The sequence below is a fragment of the Danaus plexippus genome, chromosome 7 (genome assembly GCF_018135715.1).
Source record: "Danaus plexippus chromosome 7, MEX_DaPlex, whole genome shotgun sequence".
Lineage (NCBI taxonomy): Eukaryota > Metazoa > Arthropoda > Insecta > Lepidoptera > Nymphalidae > Danaus > Danaus plexippus.
Genome location: NC_083541.1, coordinates 584,053 through 596,451, shown reverse-complemented (window position 1 = coordinate 596,451; position 12,399 = coordinate 584,053). Strand labels below are relative to the sequence as shown.

General features: G+C 31.0%; 1 non-coding gene across 1 annotated transcript; it reads right to left on the bottom strand.

Moving 5' to 3' along the window:
• Positions 1-851: 851 nt before the first annotated feature.
• Positions 852-923, bottom strand: Trnap-agg (transfer RNA proline (anticodon AGG)). The gene has a single exon. It is a non-coding gene; the product is annotated as a tRNA-Pro (tRNA).
• Between the last annotated feature and the right edge of the window lie 11,476 nt (positions 924-12,399).

Genomic DNA, 12,399 nt, shown 5'->3' with positions numbered 1-12,399 from the left:
TTTCGGATATTATTATAATACAAAATTAAGAACTTATATTAATATTATTTTCCTTAGATATTAACGCAGATATTGTAAAAAAGGAAACGGATAGCTTTTTCTAAGTATATGACAAAAAAAAAATTGTAAATAAAATGGCTTAGTTAGTGTTTCCATTTATCTATCATGCCTGAAAAAACTGCAAGTGTGTCGCAGATATCCAAAGAGTTTAAACTCAATGTAAAGAAATATATGAAATAAGTTTAAGATATATGAAGAAAAATTTACGAACATACAAAACGTGCAACATATTTAAATACTTTATGTTTTCTATTACTTCATATGTATACCCTAGAAATGACCACGATGACGAACCAATGATTATACTGTCATATAAAATTAACAAAGTCTTCTCTTTGACCCAATATGAAAACTACGTATACATAAATATACAAAATGCATATTAGAGCGGAGTTTCACAAATTGCTTGGACGAGACACAAAGAGAAATTCTGAGTGACAATTTGAAAGAAGAATTGTAGCGAATAATAAAATAGGTCTGAGATGTGATAGTGACAAAGTAACTTGCTACTCACTTTAACGTATACAATAATTAAAATCAAACCTACTCACTCTGTCAATTAATACGTACATATATGCTAATACCTTTCCTGTATGAAACCGATAAAATTATAAAACTTACTAGTCTAAGAAAACATGTACAGAAATATAAAGAAAATAGGTAAAAGGCAAATGGAAAGAATACAATTGTTATTACGTAGATGAAGAAGCTTCTTTTAGAAAGTTTCACTGATTCACTTATAAATGTTATAAATTTTACGACACTATCGAAAATAAACGGCAAAAACAATCGGGCTCGTCCGGGATTTGAACCCGGGACCTCTCGCACCCTAAGCGAAAATCATACCCCTAGACCAACGAGCCGGTGAGTATTCAATCTCAAAAAAATCTGAAATTACCTAAACAATAAAATTCCAGTACATATTTCTTTGGGAAAATAATTAAAATTGTATCTATTTTAACTGATGCATTTGAAATATCTTATAAATATTTAAAATCCATAGTAAACGTATTTACCTCCAATAAAAAGAGATTTTTTGTGAATACAACGTATTCTTGGATTATATTTACGGACTGTGCTTAAAATGTTCCTTTTAAATATATATATATATATATATATATATATATATATATCGAAATGAAATATAAATAATAATAATAATATATATGTTAAACAAAAACCTAGAAAACTCTTTTAAAAACTGTAAAGAGTTGCGATACTTCCAGTTTTGAATTTGTGTTACGTGTATTTTAATCTCAAGTAAGAACTAAAACTATTTAAAATCTGTTAAACAGGTTTCTGCCAGATGCTGCAGTTTATAAAGCCACCGGGAGGATGGCTGTCACATTAAAGGAACGTGTTTCAGGATCAAAACTTGTAAAGTGGAATAAAAAAATGTGCTCCTGCTTAAAACTGAAACTGACATTTAATATTTCATTTTTGTGTGAAGAATCGGTGGATTCCTTTATCGGACTGGTTATTTGATATTCTCGGGATCCAAGCAGTTGCTGCATGCAGGATACATTTTTATTACGTATTTATCGACGATCAGGGAGATGAAGGAATAATTGCTATTTCCATCCTTTCAGAAATTTCCATTTGTATTTTGTATTTGAGTTGAATTCCGAGTAGAAATGAAAAGTCTAAGGAATAAACTCTCGGATTAAAATGCATCTATTATCATAAGTAAAAGAATTTTTTAACTAGTTTTTGTATTCGAAAGTTGGTTTTTGTAATACAAGTAGAGTCGTGGTGGCCTGGAGATTAAAGACTCGCCTCTCATACGTGAGGGCGCGGTTCCGAAACCTGGCAAGTACCAATGTGATCTTTTCCGAATCATATGTACTTTCTAAGAGTATTCAGACACCACTGACGGACGGTGAAGGAAAACACCGGGAGGAAACCTGGTCTTATAATTTCAAATTATAAGATTGAAATCGCCAACCCGTCTTGAGCAAGCGTGGTGATTAATGCTCTAATCTTCTCCATGTGAGAAGAGGCCTTTGCTCAGCAGTGGGCTCCTATAGGCTGATGATGAATACAAGTATCTGATTAAGTAAATTTGGCAGTTTACATGTCTTTTACCGTAATGTATCGAATTTGCAAGTAAAAACAAATACATACTTCACTTATATAATTCCTAGGTTAATTTTTACCTTAGCTTGAAACTTAATTTTAAAGATACTCATGATAAGTTTATTTAATACGGTGTCTGAACAAATGTGTCAAATTTCAAAAGATTATGTATGTTTGTGTGTTTTAATGTTTGTGTTAGAATATCTCCGGAACTATTTAAGTATCCTATTTAAATAATTCTCTTTTTGTTCTACTAGGTGTTTTTCAACTGGGGAGTTATGAAAGTTTCAATAAAATCGGTTCAGTAGTTTTTGAACTACGGAATTTTCGTGATGATTTTGTAATGCCATTAAACATGATTATCAGTTCGTGTTGGATTATTACGTTATCACAAAATTTCTTGGTTTTAACAGTCAAGAGGCTCTTGTGTTTGATTTAACTGTCCATTAATTAAACTACGTTTCATCAGTTGCGAGAAAATATCAGGAACGTCTATGGAATCACCAGGAACTACAACTTTAGTTAAGAAAAAGAAATTAAAATATTTAAAGAAAATAAAATCCACTTCAAACTGTACCTTACTAACTTACATATGAAGGAACGGTATAAACCTACAATTTAAAAGTATTTTTTTTATGTTTATAAAAAACAGTCTTTCCTGACACTCATATTAATTAAGTTTTAAAATATTTATACTTAAAATCTCATACAGTTGATTTATTAATTTTCTAAGCCAGTTAATCTGGTGACAAACTTTAACATGATGTAATTTATGTAATGAAGTTGTAAGTAGATAGTAGAAATTCAAAAGTGAAAATTTATTTTCTTAGTTTGAGCGCACATAAATAAAAAGTGTTGATTAAGAAGCTTCTTACTTTTTATTTAATTTTGACTTTTTGTATTAATGTTTTTGACCTTATTCTTCAAAAACATTTTCATGGTCATTTGATACAAATATCGGTATATTTAAAATAACTATTTCTCCATTTTGGATGTGCAGCCATATTGGATTAAAAATGACGTCACAAATTTAGCCAGAACAAATTACATATATAATATATATGTACTTGTAAATTAAATTTTTGAGTTACAAAAATAGTAAAACGTAGTTTAATTAATACACTGTTAACATCTAACCTAATCAATATACCTAATAATTATGTAACTAATTATTTATGAATACATATTTTTCGTTGCTTCTAATAGACCGTCAGTTAGAATATTAATCAAACTATATTGAAATTACAAAATTAATTTTACATAAGTTGAATGTAATCTTAAGAAACTATACACATATATAAAGCATATAATTTTATATTCAGCTCTTCGACTTAATTTTTATCCCCAACACAAAAAACACGTTTGACGTTAATGTCTGCATATGTGTACTCGTATGTATATGTTTCTGTTCCCCTTAAACGGATCGATCTCTCAAATCGATTTTAACACATTTTTCATCATTGGAAGCCCCGTTATAAAGGAGGTTCTAAGCTATGTATTGTTAATATCTTCAGCTATTTTTGCCAGTCTAATTAAGTTTTAGGTTTTTTTGAATTTCATAATTTTTTATTATTTCACAACAAAAAGGAAAGAGAATGGTCTTGTATTTAATATTGAATCAAGTAATGGTAAGGAAAATCTGGATGAGGTAATCACTTAACAAGTTAAGGTTTCAAAGTAACCACTAAGTACAGACTCGATACTTCAATAAATTAGTTTTCTTTTGCTACTTCTTAACATTAATCTGACCTTATATCAGAAACGGAAAAATATGTAAAATTTTAGAACTAATGCCATTTCTATTTCTTTACTCGTTATCCTTATTCTTTATTAGGTATTAAACTTTTTATCTTTAACAATCTGTGCTGGATGAAGAGAATTTATTTTTATATACAATTTGTTTTCATCTAAACTTGTTGAAACAGTAGCTGTGAAGTGTGCTTCATACAGAACAGTGTCCTAAGTAGTTATTCCTTAAAATGAAATAATTATTATGAGTGTGCTGATATAATGATTAGCAATATGCATGATAATTTTATACTCTGATATAAGGTATAGGAATTGAAAACTGTCTCCACATATTTTATAATATTATCAATTATTATATTAGCCACAGATCGAACTTTACTTCAGATTCAGTAAAGTCAATTCAATCTTAACTCAAGGTTGAAGTACTAAAACCGTTTAACAAGGCTTACATGGTTAGCAGTGCCTAAGGTGACAATTAGCTACAGTTATGTATGGGTCGTGATTATTAAACTTAACCCTGTAGGTTATTTTTGTTTTAAGTAAAAAGAAGGAACTGTAAGGAAAAAGACGAATGAGATAGAAACATCAAGTAGTAAAAACGAAACAATTTCAGCTTCGAATTAAAGAAAGACAAATTGTTGTGATTAACAATTTCATAATTCTATTAAGCTCTAAGTTTAACATAACATAATCAAACAAAGTTTTTATATAAAATTATTTAAAGACTCATTTAATGGTATACTATTAGTTATTAGTATTCTATACGAAATTAATTAAAAGTAAGCATAAAAGCATATTTCCGTGTAACCAGTAGTAACCAGTGTGTAAACGTACAAGAGTAAAGCTAAACCATCAGACACATCTGTTGCGAGGAACATTTCATCATCACACGTGAGACTCCTACGAGATTTGGGAAACCACTGAAATAAATGAAATCTCAATACAACCAATATATGCGAGGTCAATCTGAAATTATTTTTTATATATCAGAAGGTCGAGTTAAAATAGTTTTATGCATCACTATTTTCTACTCTTGTATTCATGTCAAAGTGGAGTATAAAGGGCAAATGACTGTTTTTGTTTACAATGCTGAATATTGGATTAAAAACCATTGGATTTGCAAGAACCAAAATAAGCAATTACAACATGTCAGCCTTAATGAAACACTTCCTGAATTATTGTAGCACTTAATTTTCATCTTTTTCATATATACCAAGCGTGGCTCCTGTTTATATATGACCCAAAGGGGTAAGCGTACAGACGGTCTACCTGATAGTAAGTAGTCACCGTCGGCTGGATATCTGCAACGTAAAGGGTGTTGTAGACACATGTTTGCGGAGGAGCTATTTATATTTTCTAAAGTCGTTTAAATAACCCTAAGCACTTAAACCCTAAATTAGTTAAAAACACTAACACACACGCACACAGGTGTTTTATATAGGACGTGTTTTTCTTTGTCATATTTGCTGATAAATCTATCCGTTTTCTTTTTTACAATATCTGTATTAATATCTACGGAAAATAACATTAATATAAGTTCCTACTTTTCTATTATAATAATATCCGAAAAACGACGAGAGAAAGAAAAAAAAATGTGACGAAAATATGTTTTTGCCAATTAAAAAGTTCTAAACATCCAAACAAGGCTAATTAGTGAAGTCGCCTTGCGTAATGATCCAGCGACTACATCTTACTAACTTGACATGAGTATTGTTGAAAGCGATTCATTTTATTTGTAGTGCCGTCATTTCACTTCATACGCTTAATTGTCAATAAACGCACTATCAAAAATTTAAAAAATCTTCTACTCGTACTCGTATGAACTAAATCTAACTTCTTTAACTGTATATATTATTTAAGCCGTACGCTAATACACGATTATATAATAGGGTAAAATTTATGTCGAATTCGGATAAATTACTTAAACATAAAAAATAAGCAAAGTTGGCATGTATGGTGATTTTATTCTGACTATAAGGAAAAACTTATTTAAAATCAGTTTTTTATAGTCAAAATGTTAGTTAAAATTTCTTTTCTTTACTAAAACCAAGACAAAAGTGCCTTAATAAAGTTTGAATATAAAAATGAATTATATAAATTGCAAAAATTAATTACGACTTGTGTAATTTGATGTATCATTTTGTTACTAAAGTATTAATTGATCTTAAACTTTTTTTTTTAATAAATAAAAAAATATAATGCAAAAATAGGGAAGGGTCTGGTTATATCGGTTAGGTTGTTACTGAGTTAGTTCACTCCCGGCTAAATTCCACTCCAGCCCGGTACGAAGGGATTCCTAGGCCCCTGAGTTGTCTCCCTGGGCCTGAACTGTTATCCCTCCGTAGAATGCACCCTCTAGAGTCTAGACTCTTCCAGAAGATCAAAGTCATACTAGGCTTGAATGTGGCCATCCGGTTGTTGTGGCCATCCCAGTCCCAGGACCTCAAACCTCAAACCATCCCTCGACCCCGACCTCCGAGTAGCACGGATTACAAGAGGCGCCACGCTCCCAGTCAAGAAAAACTATCAATTTACTGCACAGTACATACAACGAGGGAAGTACGTTCGAATCTCAGCGGCAATTCATTATTTTAAAATGTCCGAGAAAGTATCGTACTATAATCATCTGTTAAGAAATTATATTGGAATCATATTTGGAATGTATGTTTTATATTTCTAATGATACTTGTATCAAAAATGTTTTATACGGGAATATATAAATTTTATAATTTTAGACTGTGGTCTGTGAGTATAACTTACAAATGTAGACAATAATAATGCCTCTGAATGATAACTCAAAGCAGAACAGACATCATGAACGAATTCATTAAGTTAAAAATATGATAAAACTTTGTTAATTTCAAGCCGACAAAATAACTTGTTTAGTTCGAAATGTTCATAATATTAAGGTTCTGTTTTAATAATATTAAGGTTTCAAATCTTAATGAAACAATTTAGATTAAAGAAAGTTCTCTCTGTAGAAATTGTTGGTTCAGACCAAACGAAGTAATTCAAAAATAATATTATTTATCACTTGAGACAAACCCAGATTCTCGTTTCAAATTATGTCTAACATTATGAGTGTCTCATATAAAATGAATATCAACCAAATTAATGTGTAATTACAAGGCATCACATGTCATCCATATATTAAACAAAATTATAAGAAAAGGATGGATCCCTGTATTATTTTTTTGGCGACTGATAGCTTGAATATTATGCTAAATATGTTAACAAAAACAGTTGTAATTGCAAGATTTTAGGAAGCATTAATTAATGATCAAATTATTATGTTATAATAATCAAACTAGCTATGAACTTCTAAATATACATAAAATATAAATTGTCACCATATTATTTTCAAGTGACGAAACCGCAAGTTTAACTTTATCTTAACTAATAATAATTGGCAATAATGTCATCGGTATTTTTATTACTAATAAATTAGTATATTACTGTAGGAAGTTTGTAAAAGCTATGAGGATACTATTTGCATTTTATCTTCTTATATGTTTATCTCCGAGATCCTGTTTCTCTGACCATTCTGTCTTGTCTAGTATCACAGCCAATTATTTTCATTGACATGACTTGAGCTTTGGAGTAGCACTTGACAACTCCTCTGACAGACTTCGGCCACTAAAATAGCATAGAAATGTTCTAGGCCGAACGGAATAAGCAATAGTTAGGATTCCTTCTCAAAACGTTTAAATTACTGCAAATACACGCATTGTTAAGATCAAGTTTTTTAATTATTTATAAAATTATATTTATCTCACACTTGCCCTTAAATTTAAACACAGAAAATCTTTATAATCTGTAACGTACGTTTGCATTTATTTCTCGACAATCGTTTATAGAAATATATAACTAAAAACATAATTCGTTTGAGAGTCCATTAATCCATTATCTAAGCAATAATGATACAAAATTTTATTATAATAGGTTGTAGCCGTAAAGTTTGTTAAGGTAAGTGATATTGAAGTGTTAATGTATGGTGTGGGTCGAGACTGACCGCAGCTAATGGCGGACGAACGTGTCCTTGAAGATGTTACAAAGGATAGTGTCCAAATATTTAATGTATTCACTCAGCTCACTTAATATATATCTATCATTTATCAGAACCATTTCGACGGACAGGGATAATATATTATTTCATTTTAATTATTGTATAAATGTTAGCTTATTATGTTGAATGTATATTTATCACCTGAATACGGGATGGAAATAAAACTTTATTAAAATGTCATAGTTTTTATAAGATTCTACTCTGTGATCAGTTGCACCTGTAGTACGTACATTAGGTTTTATTTGCATTTCTACATATCACTATTATTCTATTTATATGATTGTCTTAACCTTTCATATAGCTATTTTTTTTCGCTCAAGCTAACCTCATGAAATCCTTTAACACTATTCAGGCGAATAGGAACAATTAACCACTGTCAATACGGAACAGTTATACGAGATCTGTCTAAGAGTAAGATGTATTAGAAAAAGAAAATTGTCATTTCTTGTATTAAAGGTGGGTGTCAAGTGAACAACGCTTTGTGTCTGAATAGTTGGGTATCGGGTGACAACTGACACAGTAGCTCCGGACGATACATCGCTTTTCAGAAGCTAACGAACTGGTATTCACTTTAAATATTAAGTCGGGAATCGATTGTTGTGGATAACCAAACTAATGGAGATTATTCACTTGCATTATGTAGTTGTTTTTTTCTATTCAGATAATATTTATTTAAATTTCAGATATTTAAGGTCACATTAATGACAGTCATAGTAGATTTTAGGTTTCATGATTGAGTCACTTCGTAGTTGTATTTTTTTTTAACATTTTTGTTACCCAAATAACTATTTTACAAGCACATGTATATTATATATATGTAATTTGTTCTGGTCAAATCTTCGTAATTTTAAAGTAGATATCTTAACTTATTGATCTGAAATTTTGTATATAATTTCAATATGTTTGACAATGCATAGTTAAATTTGTGACGTTCTTTTTAAGCTAATCTGGCGGCACAAACAAAATGGAAGACTCGTTATTTTCAACACACCAATATTTGCAACAAGTGACCATGAAAAGGAATAACTTCAAAAATGAGAATAACGTCAACAATAATAATAATTACTAAGAATGACGTCAAAACATAATCAAAGAAAAGTCATAATTATTATAAATAAAAAGTAAAAAACTTCCTAATCAACAATTTTCATTTATGTGCGCTCAAACTAAAAATAAATTTTCACTTTGAACTACTAACCTACTCCCAAGTTGAAAAACACCTAGTAGAACAAAAAGAGAATTACTTAAATAAGATACTTAAGTAGTTCCGGAGATATGCAAACACAAACATTAAAGCATACAAATATACACACACTTTTGAAATTTGACACAATTTTTCAGATACTGGTATAAACAAACTTACTTATTATATAAGTATCTTTAAAATTAAGTTTCAAGGTGATGTAAAAATGAACCTAGGAATCATATAAGTTAACAGTGGAAACCTCTCAGCATTCCATGGATACACCGTGCGGGTGGCGGGTCTATCGCGTTGCAGGGAGAGGAACTTCAACAGTGCCTGGGACTTGCGACCCAGGTGTTGGTTTAAGGGGCCCCTATCTAACGCGCGTTAAACGCTCACCTCCACTGTCCAAGCTTCTCTCTCTACCTAACCAAATATGAAACGAACCTGCTAGGGCTACCTTCGACGCACGTTACAAGAATGAACTGATGTTAGTTATTGGCAGGTCTACTAAAATCATAGACAAGGAAAGGCCAATTCCAACGTGATATTAGATAATTATCGTAAATCCAAGCTTTTTTGACGTTACTAATCGGTTGGTTATCGACCTTGTTAAGATCGTTCAAAAAGCTATCTACTATTCCTTCTAAAGATGGAGTACGATCTATATTATCTATCTTACGACCAAGAAATTTAAAAGGAGCATTTTCTGTAACCGTAGAAACGCATTGACCGCCTAAGGATAATCTCGGATCGTAGGAGGTATATTTTGTATTTCGCCTACCGAGACACAGACAGTGACATTTATTTGATTTTGTCCTCAATCCATCCGTCCACTCACAGAATTTATCCACCTCATCCAATAGAACTTGACAGTGTTTGGGGTTACGTGTCAGTATTGCGAGATCGTCAGCGAAGGCTAAGATGGATTCTGTGTATTTACCATTGAACTTAAACCGATACCCCCATTTTTTCCCGTAGCTGATTAATTTATCTACTAATATGTTAATTACAATATAAAATACAATTGGAGATAAACGTCAGCCCTGAAATAGTCCTACATTATATCTGAAAGTTTTTGAAACGCCTCCTTAGATATTATAGAAAACTTTAATTTTGAGTAATATCACGCGATCATATCACTAACTACTGTTGGAAAGTTATACCATTTCAGCGCGAATAGCATTAGCTCGTGTTGGATCGACCCGAACGCATTTTCTAAGTCTACCTATCAAACTGTTATTTGCTTCTCGCTTTTTCTGACATCTTTTAAGCTCTCCGACAACAAAGTGTTGTGTTCTAGGCATCCAGAAATTCTCGTTTGCAGGACCGAGAAAAAGATTTTAACTACGGTGTTTGTTAAGGCTATCGGTTTAGTATCTTTTGGATCCGTAACTCGATCTTTTTTGAGAATGAGGACAAAAATTGCTTTCCCAAAGGACTCCAATATTTGCTTCCTTGACCAGATTTTAACGTATATATTTCTAAGATGTTTACGAAACGATGGACATTTTTTAAATACTATATATGGGATACCATCAGGTCCTGGTGCAGAGTTAGACAATTTTTTCTTAATATGATAATCTATTTCCTCCATCGTTGGTGGAATGCCGTGGAAGTCTACGCGAGGAATTTCAGGTTCATTTATTCACAAAGATTTGGTGTATACATTTTGTTTTTACTTGCAAATGCGATACATTACGATAAAAGACATGTAAACTTCCAAATTTACTTAGTCAGCTACTTGTATTACAAAAACCAACCTTCGAATACAAACACTAGTTAAAAATTCTTTTAATTATGATAATAGATGCATTTTAATCTGAGAGTTTATTCTTTAGACTTTTCAGTTCTACTCGGAATTCAACACAAATACAATATACAAATGAATTCTGAAAGGATGGAAATAGCAATTATTCCTTCATCTCCCTGATCGTCGATAAATACGTAATCAAAATGTAACCTGCATGCAGCGACTGCTTGGATTCCGAGAATATCAAATAACGAGTCCGATAAAGGAATCCAACGATTCTTCACAAAAAAGTGAAATATTAAATGGCAGTTTCAGTTTTAAGCAAGAGCACTTTTTTTTATTCCACTTTACAAGTTTTGATCCTGAAACACGTTCCTTTAATGTGACAGCCATCCTCCCGGGGGCTTTATAAACTGCAGCATCTGGCAGAAACCTGTTTAACAGATTTTAAATAGTTTTAGTTCGTTCATGAGATTAAAATACACGTAACACAAATTCAAAACTGGAAGTATCGCAACTCTTTACAGTTTTTAAAAGAGTTTTCTAGGTTTTTGTTTAAAATATATGTTGGTGCAACGACATTTAAAAAACCATTATAAAGGGTAGTTGTTTCATATGTATAGTTGTTTCATATGTATTTCACTTTAGAGGGTAGATGTGACATAAACAATGTCAAGGCGTTAGTAATAACTTTAACAAAATTATTTGTTTTATAGATCGTCGTATGATTTGTATTGAAGGAAAGTAAATGGCAATTCGTATCGTGATTTGTAATATGTAAAGATAAGTTATTTTGTGAGTTTTAGTAAAACACAAACTTAAACAGTAACCATTTTGTAATCAATGTTATTCAATTATGATTTCTTTAAATTTTAAATGGCAATATAAAGTTTAGTTGGTTTAATAATTGATTACGAAAACTTTTGTAATGATTACTGTTTATTTGAATTACTACGAATCATCTTTGTAACTTATTATTTAAAATTAAGAGTAAATGTAATGACTCCACGAAAACCATTTATATTCGGAGACATCTGTGGCGAGGACACAGTGGTGTGAGAGCTATCCAGGAGAAATTACTAAGTGTTAGTTAAAGTTGCAAATAAAGTGGTGCGAGTAAGTGAGAGTGCTTTATTGGTGAAAATGGATAACCTGACAGGTGGAAATAGTGTTACGTGACGATAGCGTCGCTGACGTCACAGCTTCTAATAATCAACTTGGACATGGTTCTCCGACATATATATTATTATTATTTATATTTCATTTCGATATATATATATTTAAAAGGAACATTTTAAGCACAGTCCGTAAATATAATCCAAGAATACGTTGTATTCACAAAAAAATCTCTTTTTATTGGAGGTAAATACGTTTACTATGGATTTTAAATATTTATAAAGTATTTCAAATGCATCAGTTAAGATAGACACAATTTTAATTATTTTTGCCAAAGAAATACTGGAATTTTATTGTTTAGGTAATTTCAGAATTTTTTGGGATTGAATACTCACC